The sequence below is a fragment of the Jatropha curcas genome, chromosome 3 (genome assembly GCF_041381405.1).
Source record: "Jatropha curcas cultivar XTBG-Jc1 chromosome 3, XTBG_Jcur_1.0, whole genome shotgun sequence".
Classification (NCBI taxonomy): domain Eukaryota; kingdom Viridiplantae; phylum Streptophyta; class Magnoliopsida; order Malpighiales; family Euphorbiaceae; genus Jatropha; species Jatropha curcas.
Window position 1 is genome coordinate 10,126,689 of NC_143153.1, and position 21,269 is coordinate 10,147,957.

General features: G+C 31.7%; 2 long non-coding RNA genes across 2 annotated transcripts; both read left to right on the forward strand.

The window, feature by feature from the left end:
• Positions 1–2,322: 2,322 nt before the first annotated feature.
• On the forward strand, positions 2,323–3,539 carry LOC149497536 (uncharacterized). The gene is made up of 2 exons (XR_016320215.1): positions 2,323–2,518; positions 2,840–3,539. It is a non-coding gene; the product is annotated as an uncharacterized LOC149497536 (long non-coding RNA).
• A 7,467-nt stretch (positions 3,540–11,006) lies between these two features.
• On the forward strand, positions 11,007–12,601 carry LOC119371294 (uncharacterized). The gene is made up of 3 exons (XR_016320227.1): positions 11,007–11,350; positions 11,659–12,057; positions 12,184–12,601. It is a non-coding gene; the product is annotated as an uncharacterized LOC119371294 (long non-coding RNA).
• Positions 12,602–21,269: the final 8,668 nt, after the last annotated feature.

Consider the following 21,269-nt stretch of genomic DNA (forward strand, 5'->3'; position numbering starts at 1 on the left):
ACCCACAAGCTCCTCATTGGCATAATTTTGTGCCAAGAACCTCTTTTCAAATTCAGAAACATCATAACCTTCATGATATTCAATATCCCCAATAACAGAATCAAAACCACTAGAATAAATTTGACCAACACGTTGGAAAACACTCTCATTAATCTTAACCTCAATACCTTTAACAATTGAGACCACATTAGTCTTTTTCCTGTCACCCCTTTTTGTTTCTTGTACATAAATGTTTGCATAAAACAATCTAACTAATCGACAGTATACCATATCCTCCATTGACATACACCTTCTTATAAAGGTCTCAAAATAAGGTTCTAAGTCTAAACCAAGATCCTTTAACTCATCAAACTCAACCTTCTTTTCAATCAATAATTTTTCATGCATGACAACTTAGTTGTAGTATGCTTCACAAGATCGAGACTTAAATGCATGATCATATCTGTTAATGTACTCTGCACTGCTCTCCTTATCATTAGTTTCCCTTTCAAGTTTCTCTTCTTCTGATTCTTCTGATTCAGTGGACTCGACATCTTCTTGAATAATTTACCTTTTTTCTTCACTGGTTTTTTTGAGGATTGCGAAGCTTTCTTTTTGGGCGAGCCAACTTTCGAGGAGGAAGTGCATTTGGAGGCCACATATTTCATTCTATACCCCTTTTTTTCTTTTTAGCATCAGATATATCGACTGACTTTCCCTTCTCTTTCGCGATTTTCTTCTTCATAAATGAAGCCTCACTATCTTTACCCATTTTCTTTCTTTTGCTTATCATTGCAATTTTATTGTGTTTGGGTGACATCTATAAGCAGAAATGTCATTTGAGAAGAGTTGCTAGGGTTACAATTGATGGAGGAAGCGATTTTTTAAGGATGAAAGCGGTTAAAGGTTTTCAAACTGCAAATCCCTAATTCTCAAAACGAAAGAATTTATGAGCATAATTTTTTTTGTTTTTTTGTAGCAAGGCACTGTTGTTTTGAGATAGAGCATTCAGGTTAAATATGCCCCTAACATTCTCTTGTGCCCCACTTATGGACCTATGCTCATTTTTCTACACGATTAATTTGTCATAAAATATGCCCACAAAAAAATTTCTAAATGCATGCAATTTTACTTCAAATAAAGAGAGAAAGATAATACAACCATAAATTGGTTAGCTAACAATATTTACTGCAATATTCAACTTTGTCTGCCAATTTATTATTTTTCTAAAAAGTTGGTACTCTAAACAAAGCAAATCAAGAGTAATTTAAACTTTACACCTGGTCATAGTCCAAATTAAATAAATTTGTCTATATAAATAAAACACCGAAAATGAAAACTTTATCTATATAAATGAATCGAAGGGAGTATTTGTTTTTAGCTTGGCTAGGATTAGTTTGGGTTAAATTTTAGTTATCTTTTAAGATTGAGAAAGACTTTAAATTTCAAGTATTTAATGAGAAAGAGAATCATTTGCTTTTTATTGACTTTTGTTCTCATTAAAATGGAGTAATTAAAATATTTACGTTTCCTAATTCAAATGGAGAGAGAATCATTTGCCTTTTATGACCTTTTGGTTGGAATTAAAACCTTTAAAAAAAACAAACAAATAAACGTTTCTTTCAAAAATTGAATAACAATCTCTCTAAAACCTTTTAGTTAATATATTAGAAAAAACAAACATTTCTTTTAAAAATTGAAGAAGAAATTCTCTTAAACCTTTTAGTTAATATATTGAAAAAAAAAAAAAAAACAAACAAACGTTTCTTTCAAAAATTAAAGAAGAATTTCTCTTGAACCATTTAGTTAATATATTGAAAAATATGAAACTCAATTATTTGATAGGAACTAAATTATAGAAATTTCTTTAAAGAAATGTTTCCTTTTATTAAATGTTTACTTAGAATTTTTCTTTTTTAAAATGGAGAGAATTTGTCCTGTCTTTAATTGCATTGAACACTAATGGAAATTGAACTATTTCAAACAATTATTTGCATTGAATTTCAGTCACTAATATAATTTTGTTTTTAATTATAATTGTCACGATAAATTAATTTCAAAAAAAAATATTCATATTTTAATTTCGAAAGTTAATTAGTTAGTTAATTTTAAACATATCTTTCTATTAAAATGGAGAGCGTTTTTATTGCCTTCTATTTTATAAGCTTTAAAATTTAATTTTTTGGGTCATCAATCCATGAATACATTACATTTTATTGTCTTCTATCTATCTATGTGTATAAATATATATAAATGAATACTTGAATGTTGATATCGCACAAAATTAGAGTTTTAAAGTGCTGATTTGATTTTTTATTTACAGTTTTAATCTAGAGTTTTTAATTTAGAATAGTTAATATCTATAATTTTTATACTTTTAATTTCTACTCCTTTGTTTTGTTTCTTCTTCTCCTTCTAAATGAATTCGTTATAGTAGTACTAATGGCAAGAAGACTTGATAAACTAAAAAGGCAACAAATTTAAGTTTTTAAACCTACAACTAAGGGATTGCACAGTTTCTCACCTCATGAATATAAAGGTTTGGTTTTTTTACAGTCATTTATTGATTGACATTCAATGAGTAGTTGCATTAATACTTATATGGTTATGGAAGTTTAAGGAGCTTAAGAGGTATTCATTATTTGGTGTAATCTTTGATAAATTCTAATGATATTAATTGATAAATAGTTGATTCAGTTGAGATTATAGGATTCTTAAGTGAGTGTTGGAGACTACATGAAATTTTTCGGGACTTCAAAACATAAAGAGCAATAAAAAAATTTTAAGCATTTAAGTCATGCACACTAAGTGTTTGATTAAATGCCTAAATGAATATTAAGGTGCTTGCTTATTCATGTAGTAGGTAACAAGGTCCTAGAAGGAACTGAAGGAGGAGGCTCTTCCAGGCCTTGATACAACTGCACTATATACTGTGAGTAAAAGCATCTAATATTTAATTGTATATAATGAATGAATGCTTTTAACATTTGTTATGGCACCTGCCATATTTGATGTTGCTATGATAAGAACAAGATTCTTATCCTGGAAAAAGGTAAGGTAAGCCAAAAGGTATACATTATTTTGAGGCCGATGAGACTAATCTATGTTTACAAATCTGTCAAACTCTGCATAAGAGATAAAAAGGGAAGTTATGATTGTCATTACCAACTCATGAATCTGATATGCTATCTGGAGTTGCGTGCTCACAAATCTTTTATCTCGAGTTACAAGCTCAAAATTTGTTATATGGAGCTGCGAGTTCAAAATATCTGATCTAAAAGCCAGGTAGCTAAATTTGATATCTGAAATCTGTTATCTGATACCCAAGGTGAGTTTGTTTGATAAGTCATAACATAAATAATCTGACGATCATTTGCATCATACTTCTAAACTAAGTTTCAGTAGCATTACATCTATGATGATGGTACTCTTTTTTCTGTTAGTGATAATGATGTAATATCTGTACTCTTTCATTGTGAATGGAATGATGAATGTTTACTATTATCTAGCAATGAATAATATCGGGCATTAATGGCCTGAGGAGTTTGAGATGTTTTGAATTATTGGGAGTGTACTGTGTGCCTTAATTGAGATGCTTGGTATTTATTATATAATTAATAATTATTATGATGGTTTTACTCACTAAATGGCATTTCATATAAAATGCTAATGTTTTTCCAAATTCTGGCACTAGGAGGCATTAACAATCAAAATTCCATTTGTTCAGACTAACAGAAATGGAACAAAGGTCGGAATCAGTTGTGTCTAAATATGTCACCTCCTCAATTTTGTAAATATGTTATGTAGGAATTTAAACTTCTTAACGTCCATCATGTATTAAGTAACTCTTAAATTGTGTTTGGTCATGTATATGTTTATATATAACGGTATGTGAAAAGTAAGAAATTTTCTAATATTGATTTCCACTATTTAACACATGGTGTGACTTATACTTCTATTAATGGATCCATAGGATATGTTATGTAGCATCTCAGCATTATTTATCCTTGGATAAATGGTGTTAGGGTGTTACAAATGTCCACAACAAAGGTCCTTCTAAATCCGATTAAAAAAAAAAAAAAAGAACGACGCATCATACACGAAGAACATAATCTATAAAGAGTTCTTTCTACCACATAGGTAATAAAGTATATTCAAAATTTTCATAAAATAATGTTAGAAAGATAACACTGCTCAAAATAATAAAGATAGTGACTTCAAATTTGCAATGAAACTGTGTTTTGAAAGAGCTAAAACATTTATTAATCCAACGGCTCTTCTACAGGGAGAAAGAGATTGATCGAGCAAAGGGAATAATTGTAATTATTATTTTCAACATTTATAAATGTTTAACATTAAATACAATAAAATATAATATAATAAAACTAAAAAATATAACAAAATAAAAAGTACTGAGTCTATCTATATCTTTCCCAACAACTTATCATGTACAAATTAAAATTGAGAATAAGCAAGAAAAACAATATAAAAAGAATTACAAAATTATATAACGAGTAAATATAACAAGTATTCACGAGGATAAAAAATAATGCTCCTCAAAAAACTATGTCTCAATCTGATGTCAAATTAAAACTATTTGTCAATCTAATGTTTGTCCTGACATAGAGAGAGTGTTGCTCTAACTACTAACTCAGTTGGCAGTTTCAGTGCAATAGAAAAAGTACTTCGTAGATAAGCAGTCGGCAAAAAGTAATTGTATGAATAAAAAATAATTTTTATTTTTTTTTCAATACAAAATAAAAAATTTAAAATCGTCAAATGGTCTTTTTACTAAAACACACAATTCATCTAATGGTTTTAGTGCAAATATGAGATGTGACTACTAATCAACAAAAAGCACACGAGAGAACATTATTTTGTTAAGAATCCACTAGGTTAACTAGTGGTTTTAATAAAAAAAATATTTGAGTAATCAAAATATTTTTCACCAAAACACACATATCATCTGGTGGTTTTGACGTAATACATTCGCATTAACACCGCTAGCTAATATATTGATGTCAGTTACATAGGCTTTATTTAGACAAGCTATGACAATAAAAAAGACTTGCATGATAGATTGAAATGGTGCAGGGAATTGATTCCCTTATCGCTACCTATGGATTCCCTTGTTCACTCTACTCAGCTTTTATTATTAAAGAGGAAATTCTTCACAATACCACAATACTCACACTGCCACAACACTCAGTAGCACTTGTATTGTCAGCTACAAAATACAAATGTACAATCACACTCATTCAAGCACAATAGTTGAAACACATTTCACAGAAATAATGAAGAAACCCCATAAAATAGAAGATGTTGATAAAGGTAAATAATTTTTTTGTATTTTATTCTTTTTAGTTTAAGTATATTTTTTAATTTAATTTCTAAACATAAATGTTTATAATAGTTTGAAGTAAATAATGCCTTGTTATTATTTTTTTTTTTTTGCAGATTTTTATTTCTTTTTTTGCATGGAGAAATTGGTGTTTGGGCTTAGTTTTTAATTCTAAGGTATATTTAATATATAAATATAAATAAATTTTAAACTTAGTAATAAATTAAAAATATAGAATTTTTAAAAATAATAAAGTTCATAAATATTTATTTGGTGGAAAAAATGAGTATTTATTTTTTATATATGTGAATATTTATATAATATAGACCATTACTATATTCAAATAATATTTTTAATATTGTATTTCTAGAATAAGTTTTCTAGTAGATGTGAATATTCCTAGTATGTTTTTAGTATATACAACTGAAGGTTACCCATGCTTTGTTGAAGATTTTGATCGTTATATAAATGCTAAACCAATGATTTTGATCGTTATATAAATGCTAAACCAATGACTTTTCCAATTTTCATATCATAAATTGAAATTGGCCACTTTATCCTCATATCAAATTATCAATACATATTGCAAAATTCAGATAAGTACTTGTACAAAATTCACTCATTTATGCAATAGATAATTTTCCAATGTTGTAGAGTAGATTTGTCATCGCTGAGCAAACACAATTGATGAGAAAAGATGTTGACAATTTCTTGGCTAATATCCTTGTGTAGGCATTCATTGTAGAATCACAATCTAGTGTAGTTATTCTTTTTGCACCGTAATTGTTTCATGTAAGGCATTCTTTAGGTAACTGATAAATTTGAGTTACTATTATTTTATCCAATCTGGTCAATCAACATTTAGAGTTTCCTACATCAAAAAAGCAAACTTAAACCACAGCTTACTTCTACCTCCAATTATGATTTTCAATTACTTCGAGTTTCGTAGAATATGTTTTGCATTTAATAGAAAAAAACTCACCTAAACAAAATCAAATGCTATTAAAGCATCACCATTAAGCATAATTCCACTGACATCTCCATTATTCACCTGCAAAGAAGTGTAACATTCGTCATTCCACTTATAAGGATCTTATAAAATTATTTCCATTATATTTACTTAAGAAATTTGAACAGTAAACAAATTAAAATTATACAAAAAAAAAGTTGAAGAATGAACAAAAAAAATAAGTTTAAATATTTTCTACATATGAAGATGCCAAGCTTCGCGAATTAGGTTTTGTCGAAATCAGCAAGAGCAGCAATATTGGTAATGTTAGCTACATCAAGTTAATTAGACACAAAATAAGCATACAGATTTAGTTCATGAAAGGCTTTAAATTTTCTTTCTTTTTTCTTTGGCTATGCTTAACACTATTGTAATCCCTATAGGTTGTGTCTAACTACGTCGTGGTCATTATGACAATTCACAATATAGAATTATTCTTGAGATGTCTTGATATTCCCCGCTAAGGTACATTACGTGATTTTTATAGAAACAAATATATTTACCATTTAGTTGTAGGTAAAAAAGAGATTGACATATTGAATTCACAAAATGACTTCCTTTTGCACATTATGAAGCATTTAAAACCAAGATACTAAAAAGAAGCAAAAATTATTGGACCTGTAGAGGAAACTCTGCTCTTTGCTCTCCACAATTGTAAAATATAACATTATAATTCTCAAAAATCAAGCTCAATCATTGAATTAAACAAATAAATAGTAAAAGTAGAAAGTTTAAGACAAGAACTTGTCCAATCCAAAAGTTTGGTCTATTGCATTATTGAACATAAACTAAAAAAATAATTCTATTCTCATAACCTCACCTCAAACACAAAACCCAACTAAAAAGAGAAAGAAAAAAAAAAAAAAAGATTTACGAAACGTTCAAATTCAGAACCAAACCCTCAAACATGCAAACACTATATTTCAAGAGTTTGATTTCAACCTCTTCGTCATCCTGAAAAGTATATCTCTTCAGATTTTTTCCATCTAACCTCCTCAATTAAATAAACAATTAATCTCCAAATAATACATATAACCCAAAAGAAAAATTCAAACATAATTTTTTTTTTCAAAAAAAATGACAAAAGAAAAATAATGAATAACTATTATTTGATCCAGTGAGATTTTTGCATCAATCAACTTACAAATATAAATTTTCATTAAAAGAAAGTTAAACAAAAGAACAAAGAAAAGTACCTGTTGAAATAGATTTTCACGATTGAGAGAGAATTCTTGGGGAATAAGTTCATGAGACTATAGTCAGAAGCGTAGAGAAAGGTTTTAGAGCGAGTACAAGAAAAATGCATTTTAGCAGCGAACCATTAGCAACGGACTCTGTCTGTGCTAATTAGCCACGGATTGGAAAGGGATTTGAAGTTAGCACCACTTTTAGAGTTTAGCAACGGAAGTGCAACAGACAAATAATTGGCAAGCAAGTATAATCCGTTGCAAGATTCAAGGGAAATTTTGGCACCAGTATTAGCCAGGTTTTAGCAACGGATTAGCAATAGATATTATAAACCAATTTATTATCCATTGCTCATAGCCGCGGGAAATTTTGGTGCCATTATTAGTCAGGGTTTAGCAACAGATTAGCATTGGTTATTAGCAATAGAATAGTTATCCGTTGCTAATATATGTGCGGAATTTTGGCGCAGATATTAGCAACAGCTTAGCAAAGGATTAGTAACAGATGGTAGAAAGGGATATTGTTCCGTTACTAATTTAAAAGACAGATTTGGCACGAATGTAAGCAACGGATTAATAATGGAACAGCAAATATTTAAATCCGTTGCTAATGTTACTTATCTTTTTTAATGCATTGTTAACATTTTAGCACTTGTATTTAACATTTTCACAGTTTATTCATGCAAAATTTTAATTTTTTTAGTTTAATGTATGTGTTGTATTTGTACGACATTTCACATCATTATTCTTTAATTGAAATACTAATTGAAGTTGATAAATTTTGTGTGCCAAATTAAATTTTAGGTAAGACAACATGATCTCTAAATTGAGATTTGATGAATAAACCCGTTAAGGAAATTATATATGTCAGATTTAGAATTGATAGTGCCATAATTTTTTTTTTTATCAAATTGATGGATGGATTTATGTAGTTGACATTAATTTATTTACCTGTCTCAAGGATATGGAAGCGGCGGAGATTTTATGGATAATTGACCTACAAAAACTCATTATAAGTATGTTTGGGTATTAAATAAGTTTGTGACAGGAATGAGTATTAAGTTAATTCTTCACTATGGGTTTAAAAGTTCCGGATACCCACCACCCATGAAAATCTTATTAATTATATAATTTAAAATTTTTTATATAATATTTTAGATAAAAATTTAATTGCATACTGAGTTCAAAATAATAATAAAATTTGGATGCTATTAAAATATGACTTAAAATATTTTTATATTTTTTTAATTTATTAATAAATTTTGATATTTATGAATTTAAATTTTATTTTAATTTTTTTATATTTTTCACTAGCGTTATCTTATATACAATTGACTCGCATAAAGAGAGTGAATTTTATATGTACTTATAATTATCAATTCCAATCCATTTATATCGAATTTGGATATTATTAAAGGGGTGTGGAATGAGTGCCGGTATTAACATTTTAAGTGGACTTGAGTATGAGTATTTAAAAAGGAATTTTAAAAAGGTTTGAAATGTGTGTAATTATCAAAATTTTAGACCGGTTTAGGTACATATAGTGAATATTTTCTGGATGCCCATCCCATTTTTTTCCCTAATCTCATACTATATCATGATGGTTGTTTCCATAATTTGGTTTCTTGAAATGATTTTACTAGTGAATATTAACGATATTGTTATTTTTTTTATTATTTAAAATTTAAAATAATATTAATGATATTATACATTAATTTCATTAATTATATTTTACTTGAGAAGATAAATTTCATTAATTATTAAAAGAACTCAAAAATTTTATTATTTTAAAGAGTATTTATGATATTATTTATAAAATATAAAAAAATATCATTAATAATTATAAAAAAAAAAATACTCTGTATCATTAATATTATTTATAAAATATAAGAATATCTTTGGGATTAGTTTTGAATTTGCAGCCATTTTCATTAATCCAAAGTAACTGTTGCAATTTTTTTTAAAAGTAATGCCCATATACTCAGTATCAAGTTTGTTTCCAATACAGTGAGACACCATTAGATCCATTTGAAGAAGTTGTCCCTTATCTTACACTGTGTTAAGAACACAGAATGGTAATTAACTGGATCAAACAGTCATCTAGTTTTAAACTTCCAACTGGAACATCCCAACTTAAACAATGCTACCTTGCTTCTGATTTAGTTTAAGAATTTTGGAGAAGGTCTTTTCTTTCGTCTACTGCACCATTAATCTTCTTTTATATGTTGATATGAAATTTTATAGTTTACCTTGATCACTTTACTACCAGATAGTTATACATAGGAGTGCATTACAGAATTTTTATTGGTGATTTCATTTATCAAGCAATGAATTAAATTGATGCTAATTTATGGGATGATAAATTGCAAGTCTTATCAAAATGGTGTTGAGAAACTAGATTATTTCTTTTTATCTGTTCAAATGATCAAATAGCTATATTGAAAACTTCTCATTTTATTATCATTAACGGCTGAGGTAATAATTTAAACTTTTGATTTTTTTTTTTTTTATTTTGGTATACTATCACAAAAAAATTTTGACTTTGATTACCAATAATTTATATATGTAGTTAGTTTTATATTTAGTGAGATCTTGGATCAAATGGTTATTTATTTTCAACTTTGTAACTATTCTATTTTGTCAAAAAATCTAATATAAAAAATTATTAAAATTTTTCATCAAATGCTAGATATGTATGATAGTGGTTTACACACATTTTTATACATGTAATAATTATAATTGAAAATATTGAATTTTTATATTGTCTTTGTAAAAATTAATAAAATATATAAAAAAATAAACTATAAATAATTATTCTAACAGTTATGTTCAAAAAAGTAACAAAGTGCATCGCACGTTCTTGAATACTAGTAATCAATAAAATAAACTAATTAACAAACCTAAATAAAACTAAATTACCAAAACTAAACAAACATTAATCACAAACCCTAAAAAAAAAAATTAAAATACTGAAATGAATAATCTAACGCAAATTGCAAAACATACATGGTATATATATATATATATAAAAAAAAAAAACACCAAACAAACTTAAAACCTGACTGAAATTTAAAAAAAAAAAATGAGGGAAGGGATGATAGGGACCGTACATGTGCGAAAGGGGCCTTCGGCATCGATTTCTGGTGTCTTTCAGTGTCCAGCAGCAGCGGTCGTCCTTGTCGTGATGGAGCGGTGACCACAACTGAAGGGAGAAGAAAAAAATGAGGGAGAAGAGGAGATGTCATGCTAGGAAGAAGAAGACAACGGTTTTCAACCCATGATTTTTTTGCAACCGACAATATTTTAAGTAGTTGGTCGCTACTAATTTGACATGGCATATGTTTCATTTTCTTGCGTTTTGCGACCGCCAGAAATCGGTCGCACATGGAGAAAATTATGAGCAATCCAAATTCACCGCAGATCACTCGCACAAACCATGGCGAGAATTTTGTCGCCTTAATTTAGCAACCGATCATTTTGTAGTCTTTGATAGGTCGCAAGTTCGGTCGTGACGGTCACAAGATCATCGCAAAAATTTTTCCACCAAAAAAATTTCGCGGAAAAAAAGAATCTGTCACACGTCCTCGTAAATTGGTTGATAAATAGTGACCGATTTAAAGCGATCGCAGATAGCGATTGTTGTTTGGCGTTTTTTTGTAGTGATATTTAGCTTGGCTTTATAGAGAAATGTGTCATGCGACAAATCCTTCTACTGTGCGAATTAGAGAATGTATAATACTTATTCAAATTTGGACATGGGAACACCTCACAAATAATTGTACCACTATTTTGACAGTCTAAACCATATGAATCTGGCACATCTTATGGTTTCAGGTAATTTTTCAACTCATTATGTAGCTAATATTTGCATCTTAGTCAAAATATATTATTATTCGATATAGCATCAAAAAATGAGTTTATTAATATTCTAAATTATTTTGTCAAAGGAATTTTGTCATGTGGAAAACATCATTAAATGCATTGAATACAACTATGCATTCACTAAAGTGGTTGTGATTCCAATTAGATAAACAACCACGTGAAATGTACTATATTTATCTATTACATGCTATTTAATTAGAGGGTGAATACTCAAAATTATGTTAACTAATTTAATGTAAAGTTTTTTTTCTTGTTTATAGATGTCTTGGCAGCCATATAAAGAGGTTGAAGGACTGCTTTCTTGATTTTATTTATCTGAGAGACGCACTTCGAACTCATTAGTACCGTTAATTGACTTCCACATTGTAGAATGGCATCAACCTGATCGTTGCCTTTGACAGTTTAGGATGGACCAACATATACCCGTTGCACCATACTAGGATGATAAGTTGCATTCAATTGATTTACGAGGTTATATTGATAATGGTTGGGAGCATAAAGATCAACCATTCATTCAAGCATGGAACAACTGTCTCTCTCATACGGTTTCATCTCATTCACTCCAAGCACCTTTGGGCCCTCACCCAGAATATATGCAATGGCTTGTGCAACGAACTAGACGTTAGATTTTATTTTGACGTGCAGAAGTTGAAGCTGTGGTAATTAGTCGATATCTTTTTATCTTATCTTATAATTTCTTAATCTAATTCAATAATAAAATTTGCTCTTATTTTCATAATATTTTTTTTAATGCAAGCTAATGGGTTCCAACATATATATCACAGTTCAACATCATCAACACGTAGAAATGCATCATTCCGTTGAAGATTATTTAGCCTATTTGGCATAATGAATGAAGAAATTCATACAGAAACTCATCCTATGCTTCAACCTGCCCCTCTATCTTTAGAGTTTCCTCGTGTTCAAAGACCAAAAGAACTACAGAGGCAAATGAGACATGAAATGACATCTAGACGTATTCCAGTTGAAGCCCCGCCAGTAGATATTATACCTCAAGTCCCTCCCCCTATGATATATAATTAGTACGAAGGTTATTGCGTTAATATGCTTAGCACATTATCTTTTGCACCACAACCTGAGTGGAGTGTACCATCTGTAGTTAGAAATCCCATCGAACACTCATTACAATTCGATGATGGCAACATAATACAAACCACTAGTTAACCTCGTGGACTCTTAACAAAATACTATTCTCTCGTGTACTTTTTGCTAACTACTAGTCAAATCTCATATTTGCACTAAAACCACCAGATGAATTGTGTGTTTTAGTGAAAATATCATTTGACAAGTTTATTTTGTATTGAAACCACCAATTGAATTGGTGGTCTTAATATAAAATAAAAATTATTATTTATTTATGTAATTACTCTTTGTTAATTGCTTGTTAGTACGTGTTACTTTTTTTATTATACTGAAATCGTCAACTGAGTTGATGGTTTTAGTGTGACACTCACTCTCCATGTAAGGACAAACATTGAATTGATAAATAATTTTAATTTGACATTAAATTGAAAAATAATTTTTTAAGGAGCATTATTTCTATCAAAAGCCTTGTTCCTGCACCTTGAAAAACTAGTGTATATATATAGGGGTGGCCATATTACGGTTCCGGGAACCGGAACCGGTGGTTCGAACCGGTCCCGAACCGTAATCGGAATCGATGGGAACCGAAAGCGGAATCGGAACTGGAGATTTTCGGTTCGGTTTTAGTTCCAGCTTTGTTGGAACCGCAAACCGGCGGTTCCACAAACCGGTCAGAATCGGATGGAACCGCCGATTCTCCGGCCGGTTAGAACCGCCGGTTAGCCGTTAGAAACTGTCAGTTTTTTTTTTTAATTTTGTTGTAAACAAAAAATAAATTCAATTGAAGACTTTTTTTTTAAAATAAATAAGTTCAAGTCTTTAAAAAAATAAATTTAATTGAAGCATTTTTTAATTTTTTAGGTGTATTTTTTTTAGAAATAACTTTCACAAATTTTTTAAATTTTGAAAACCAGTCTTCAAAATTTAAAATTTTAAATTATACGATTTGCAGGAAAACCGGTCAGAAAACCGATCGGAACCATCGGTTTTGAAACCGTCGACGAACCGAAACTGAAATCGAAACCGAAACCGAAAATTTTCGGTTCGGTTCTATTTCCAAATTTTTTTGAACCGGAACTGCTAGTTCCGGAACCGTGGCCAGCCTTATATATATATAAGAAAATAAACTTCTACCCACCCTTTGCAATGAGATATTAACAAAATATCTTCCGACTTCTATTACGTGGATTAGTGCGATTACACTGTTAGAAACCTTTCGAAACACACAGTACTGTGACCGTAACACTTTCTAGGTTTGCAAGACCCTTTTCTTCTCTCCTATTGCTTCGTTGAAGCGATATACACAACTTAATGACCGTACTATTATTGCAAAAAAATAGAAAGCATTTCAAAGCCCTTTCCATTTTGATATTAAACTCTCTCCTTTTAGTCAATTAGTTAAAATTGGGACCTTGTAAAATACGAGCATTAGGATAACTAATTACTTGCTTCAAATAAATTAGCTCCATTGAAATGAAAACATGATTAACTAAGAATATAGTCAATTATTGAAAACTAGTCTCTTAAACTAGTTTAAAAAGCATACCAATTTAGAATTTTTGTATATTATCACTTCAAAATTTTTCATGGTCAAAATTTTAAATATGAAGTCTATGTGAGGCACCATCGTTTAAATTCAGATTGACAAAATTTAATTTGTTTTCCTTTTGTAAATTTTTTTCTATAAAGCTATTTAATATCTTCCATATCGCCTTATGATTTATTACTTCCTTTAAGTCTTTGAGGTTGAATTTGAATTGTTATATAACATTAGAGTTCATTTCTTTTTTTATTTATTATTTTTTCATGGTATTCTGTGAGGTAAACTCGTCTATATCAGTATCTTGTGATCTTCTTATAATTTGTCTACATTTTTGAAATTTTAATCTAGTTTTCAACGAATGAAATCCGTTCAATTATATAAATGAAAACTTGAACACTGTATATTTCTATTTTCAATAAGGTTTTGAACAAATGAAGTAAATTCGAATTTTATTAAAATAGAAATCCTTTCCTAATTGTAATAGAGTCTATCTACTATATGAAATAATCTCACTAATTATTGGATTTAAATTTAAATTTTATCTCAATATAAATATATCAACAATAATTATTCTTCTTTCAAAAAAAAAAAGGCAATAATTATTAAATGTGTCAAAATGGATTATTACACTGAAACACGATTTAAAATATTAAATTTGAAGCGGCCCTTAATGTTGTGGGGTCCCTCCAACATGTGGAACACACACATTTGAAAAAAGAAAAAAAAAACAAACAAACACGTTTTTATTGTTGGTCAAAGAAAAAAAACGAAGAAGAAGAGATTCAAACATGTGGGACCCACACACGTTTGAATGAAGAAAAATGAAGGAAAAATGGACGCGTGATTAACGCATCCATTCGGTGGACGCGTTAATGACACGTCCCCTTCTCCTATAAATAGGAGAAGGTTTTTCACTAAACTATGCACAAAAACAAAATGAAGATTATAATTTTAGGAAAGGGTCCCTAAAATTGAAAAAAAGAGAAAATAGTGAGGATTATATTTTTGGGTGTTTTTTTAGAAAAACACTTAGAGTACCACTATTTTTGTAATCTCTTTTATACCTACTATTTTTAGTAGAAGAATTATTCAGAGTTTTTGTCCCGTGGACGTAGCCCATAACAGTTGAAGGGTGAACGACGTAAATCTTGGTGTCCTTTTTTTTCATCTGGCATTTACGGTAGTTATTTAATTTTTACCGTAGTTATTATTTCTGGTGGATTCGATCGTCAATATCCAATACGAAATTATTGGAGGTATATGTGGTAATAGTAATTTTATTTTACTTTTAACATAGGTATTTTTCCGCGGGCCCCACTTGGGATCAGTTATAATCCCAACAACTGGTATCAGAGCCTTTGGTTGGTAAATTCTGTCAGTTTTCTACAAAGTTACTATTCACGTGAATAGTGAATTTCGTGAATAGTAAAATTTTGTCAGATTCAGAATTCGAAATGGCTAACGACGGGGCAATGATCAAATTGACGGATTCAAATTATTCAATGTGGAAATCCAGAATGGAGGACTACCTCAATTGCAAAGATCTGTACAATCCAATTGAAGGTGACAGTGCAAAGCCAGAAGAAATGAAAGAAAGGCAGTGGGAGAAATTAAAAAAGCAAACATTGGGTACAATACGCCAATCGATAGATGCTAGCCTGTACAACCACGTGAGAAATGAAAAAGATCCCCAAGTTCTCTAGAAGAAATTAGAGAATATGTACGAGGCTACGAATGCTCAAGGAAAAGTCTTCATGATTCTTAAAGTCATGAACTTGAAGCTATCAGAGGGATGATCAATTACACAACACCTGAACGATTTTGAAGGACTCGTAACTGAGTTAGCAGTTAGCGGTATGTCCTTAGATGACGAGATGCAAGCATGTCTACTGTTGGGATCTCTACCAGATAGTTGGGATACTCTTATGGTATCATTGAGTAACTCAGCTCCTAATGGTGTGGTAACAATGTCTATAGTAAAGAATAGACTACTCAATGAAGAGCTAAGAAGAAGAGACATTGCCAGTACCAGTTCACAAGCCCTTGTCACAGAGAATAGGGGTCGGAGCAAGAGTAGAGGTCCAAGGCATGAAAAGTCAGGTGGTAGATCCAAGTCCAGAGAAATGAGAAAGTGTTACCATTGCGTTAAGGAGGGTCATCTCAAAAGAAATTATCATTTACTCAAACAGGATAATGCAAACCGAAGACAGGAGAATGACAAAAATACATCTGCTACAGTTTCAGGAGAAGATAGTGAGGTGACTTTAGTCACTCATGATGCAGATTGCTGTCATGCTGGAGATGTAGATACCGAGTGGATAGTAGACTCCGGTGCTTCATACCACTATGTTCCAAAAAGGGAATACTTTTCCACTTATAAAGCAGGAGATTTTGCACTATTAGAATGGGAAATAATAGTGTCTCGCAAGTGGTGGGAATCGGTGATATCTACATAAAGACAAGTGTCGGGTGCACATTAACACTTAAAAATGTGAGAGATATTCCCAATCTTCAGTTGAACCTGTTGTCTGTGAGTGTACTGGACAAGGAAGGCTATCACCATCATACAGGTCACGGTAATTGGAAACTCACCAAAGGGTCTTTAGTGGTGGCGAGAGGAAAATTATGTTGCTCGCTGTATAAGACGCACGCAACAATATGTGCGGGTCAATTGAATGCAGTTGAAGATGATGCTTCACCAAATTTGTGGCATAGGTGACTGGCGCACGTTAGCGAGAAAGGGTTGAATATGTTGGCTAAGAAGTCCCTCATACCATTGGTCAAAGGTAAATAAACCCTTGTGATTATTGTTTATTTGGGAAGCAACATCGTGTCTCATTTTTGAAAAGCTCTAGAAGGAGAGACAACAAGTTGGAGTTGGTACACTCTGACGTATGTGGTCCCATGGAGGTAGAATCACTTAGAGGAAGTAGGTATTTTCTTACCTTCATTGATGATTTCTCACGAAAAACATGGATATATTTGTTGCGCACAAAAGACCAAGTATTCAAGCCTTTCAGCAATTCCATGTGATGGTGGAAAGGGAAACTGGAGTGGCATTGAAGTGTTTGCACACGGATAATGGTGGTGAATATATCTCTAAGAAGTTTAGAGATTATTGTAGTTAGCACGGTATCAGGCATGAAAAGACAGTTCCTGGTACGCCTCAACACAACGGCGTTGCTGAACGGATGAATTGCACCATTATTGAGAGAGTCAGATCCATGCTCAAAATGGCCAACTTACCTAAGCCATTTTGGGGAGAAGCTGTCAATACTGTTGTCCACCTAATCAACCGACTACCTTCAGCACCTTTGGATTTTGATATCCCGGAGAAGGTCTGGACAGGTAGAAATATTTCATACTCTCACCTGAGGGTATTTGGCTGCAAGGCATTTATGCATGTTCCGAAGGAGCAGAGATCAAAGCTTGATGACAAGTCAGTTCCTTGCACTTTTGTTGGTTATGGAGACGAAGAGTTTGGCTATAAGTTGTGGGACTCAGTGAAAAAGAAAGTTGTCCAGAGCCGAGACGTAGTATTCCACGAGAATGAGATCGTGGTAGATACAACTTGTGAAGAATCCACAAGTGATGGTGTTATTGATATTACACTAGAAAGCATTCATACAGATGATGCCACAGGAGGAGGAATGCCAGAATCAGAACGAGAAGAAGAAGAAGAGCCAGTCGTAGGGGATCAAGAGGCAATTGTAGATGATAACAGTGATGCAGAGGGTGTTGAGCAGGGGGAGCCAGAGAACCCCATTCCACTAGAAGGAGTTGAACCTCAGTTAAGAAGATCAACCAAAGAACGCCAACCATCTACAAGGTACCCTAGTTCTGATTACATTTTGATTACTAATGAGGGGGAGCCAGAAAGCTTCCAAGATGTGCAATCTTGCAAAGACAGAGATTGCTGGACAAAGGCCATGCAAGAAGAGATGAATTCTTTGAAAAAGAATGACACGTATGAGCTGGTGAAACTTCCAAAAGGGAAGAGAACACTCAAGAACAAATGGGTATACAAACTGAAGAAAGATGATGGCAACCTAGTGAGATACAAAGCTCGATTGGTCGTCAAAGGCTTTACTCAAAAGAAAGGTATTGAATTTGATGAGATTTTTTCACCAGTTGTGAAAATGAGTTCTATTCGAGTTGTGCTAGGTCTAGTAGCCAGTTTGAATCTTGAGTTGGAGCAGCTTGATGTAAATACTGCATTCTTGCATGGGGATTTAGAGGAAGAAATCTATATGGAACAACCAGAAGGTTTCAAGGTCAAGGGAAAAGAGGACATGGTTTGTCGCTTGAAGAAGAGCTTGTATAGGTTGAAACAAGCACCGTGACAATGGTATAAAAAGTTTGATTCTTTCATGGTGAATCAAGGATACAAAAGGACCGATGCAGATCCTTGTGTATATGTCTAGAAATTCCCTGATGGTAAATTTATCATCCTTCTCTTATATGTTGATGATATGCTAATCGTTGGACCAGATGCACATATGATTAGCAAGTTAAAGAGTGATTTGTCAAAAGCATTTGACATGAAGGATTTGGGATCGGCAAGGCGAATTCTCAGAATGGAGATTATTCGAGATAGAAAGTCCTGCAGGTTATGGTTATCACAGGAAAAATATATTGAACAAGTTCTAGAGAGGTTCAATATGAAGAATGCTAAACCAATTAGCACTCCGCTTGCCGCTCACTTCAAGTTGAGTAAGAAATCCTACCCATTAACGGAGAAAGAAAAAGGAGATATGTCAAATGTTCCATATTCTTCAGCGGTCGAAAGTTTGATGTACGCAATGGTGTGAACAAGACCAGATATCGCTCATGCAGTTGGTGTTGTGAGCCGATTTCTATCAAATTCCCAAAAGACACATTGGGAAGCAGTGAAGTGGATCTTCAGATACCTGAGAGGAACTTCAAAGTTATGTTTAACTTTTGGAGGTGAAAAGGCTGCACTTGTTGGCTACACAGATGCAGATATGGCCGGTGATCTTGATGAAAGAAAATCTACATCAGGATACCTATTTACATTCTCAGGGGGAGCTATATTATGGCAATCAAGATTACAAAAAATGTTTCGTTATGAACGACTGAAGCAGAGTACGTTGCAGCAACGGAAGCAGAAAAGGAAATGCTTTGGTTAAAGCAATTCTTTCAAGAATTAGGTGTGCAGCAGGAAGAATATATAGTTTATTGTAATAGTCAAAGTGCGTTAGACTTGAGCAAAAATACTATGTATCATGCACGAACGAAACACATTGATGTAAGATATCATTGGCTTAGATCTGCCATTGAAGAGAAGCAATTCCAATTGCGAAAGACACACACAGACAAAAATGCTGCGGATATACTGACAAAGGTCGTTCCGAAGAAGAAGTTCAAACTGTATGTCAAAGCGGCAGGAATGGAGAGTCCCACCATGTAGTCGGGAGGGGGAGAATTGTTGTGGGGTCCCTCCAACATGTGGGACACACAAACATTTGAAAAATGAAAAAAAAAACAAATACGTTTTTATTGTTGGTCAAAGAAAAAAAAAAAGAAGAAGAGATTCAAACGTGTGGGACCCACACACGTTTGAATGAAGAAAAAAGGAAGGAAAAATGGACGCGTGATTAACGCATCCATTCGGTGGACGCGTTAATGACGTGTCCCCTTCTCCTATAAATAGGAGAAGGTTTTTCACTAAACTATGCACAAAAACAAAACGAAGATTATAATTTTAGGAAAGGGTTCCTAAAATTGGTAAAAGAGAAAATAGTGAGGATTATACTTTTGGGGTGTTTTTTTTTAGAGAAACACTTAGAGTACCACTATTTTTGTAATCTCTTTTGTACCTACTATTTTTAGTGGAAGAATTATTCGGAGTTTTTATTCCGTGGATGTAGCCCATAACAGTTGAAGGGTGAACCACGTAAACTCGGTGTCCTTATTTTTCATCTGGCATTTACAGTAGTTATTTAATTTTTACGGTGGTTATTATTTATTGTGGATTCGATCGTCAATATCCTATACGAAATTATTGGAGGTATATGTGGTAATAGTAATTTTATTTTACTTTTACCACCGGTATTTTTCTGCAGGCCCCACTCGGGATCAGTTATAATCCCAACACTTAAACCGTCTATTCCAGTTTGATTTTGGTTCCAGTGTAATTTTAATGATCCAATTGTTTAGATCACGATTTTGGCAATATACATTTTTTTTTCAAAAAAAAAAAAATCATAAATTAGATTCTAAAGTTACTCTTTTTTTCCCAAAAAAATTAATGTGATTTTCTTACAAAAAAAAATTAGTAAATTTAAATAACTTTTATCATGTTCATATTTATATAAGAAATAAAATTCATTAACTTTGCAAATAAATAAAACATAATTTGCTCATATCGAAAATAAGATTGACTACAGATTTAAGCCATAGCACATGGTTTTATAACATGCTATCCACTTGCCTAGCATGTAAAGATTTACCTCCGTGGAAAGGATAATTGATTCGGATCGACATGAGAGTCCAACTACATTGCATCACCAGAATCCATGTTGTATATTTGAAAGAGGTTAACCTCCTTGCTTCTCTCATGGTACAATAAGCTCCTGTCTCCTCGGTCCACAGAGATAAAATAAAATGTAGGATGTAGGATTGGTGCCAACAGTTCATCGCGAGAGAAAAGACTCACTAAGCTGGAATCACTAATTAACATTATATTGTTGGTTAAGCTGCCGACTTTGAGCTGGTTCTAATTCCATAAATCATCAATTCTGGTTCAAAATTTTAAATTGATACTTTTGTTTCAGCTTCAGTTCAAACCGAACTAGTGACCATGCTTAGTTGAATCTAAATGGATCTGTTTGATAGATGACTCGTATATGATATGAGTTTAAATGGATCATGCCAAAAGTTGATTCGTCTAACTCGTCTTACCCATTTATTTGAGAGATATTTTTCATTATATATACACACATACTAAGCGGATTCTATGTGTTAAACATGTCGTGTTTTCCGATCTATATACAATCTATTTAATTATATTGGTTAGATTTTTTTATCCATATATGACTAACGATTATACATATTGTGTGCATGTCATTCGTTTAATTTTTGTATTGTGTTCAAGTTTAAATATTTGACATGATTATTAAAGAGATTATATTTGTGTTGATTCTAATTACGTCACGTGTTAGACGGATCCATATTTAACTCAACATTCAAATAAGTTTTGAC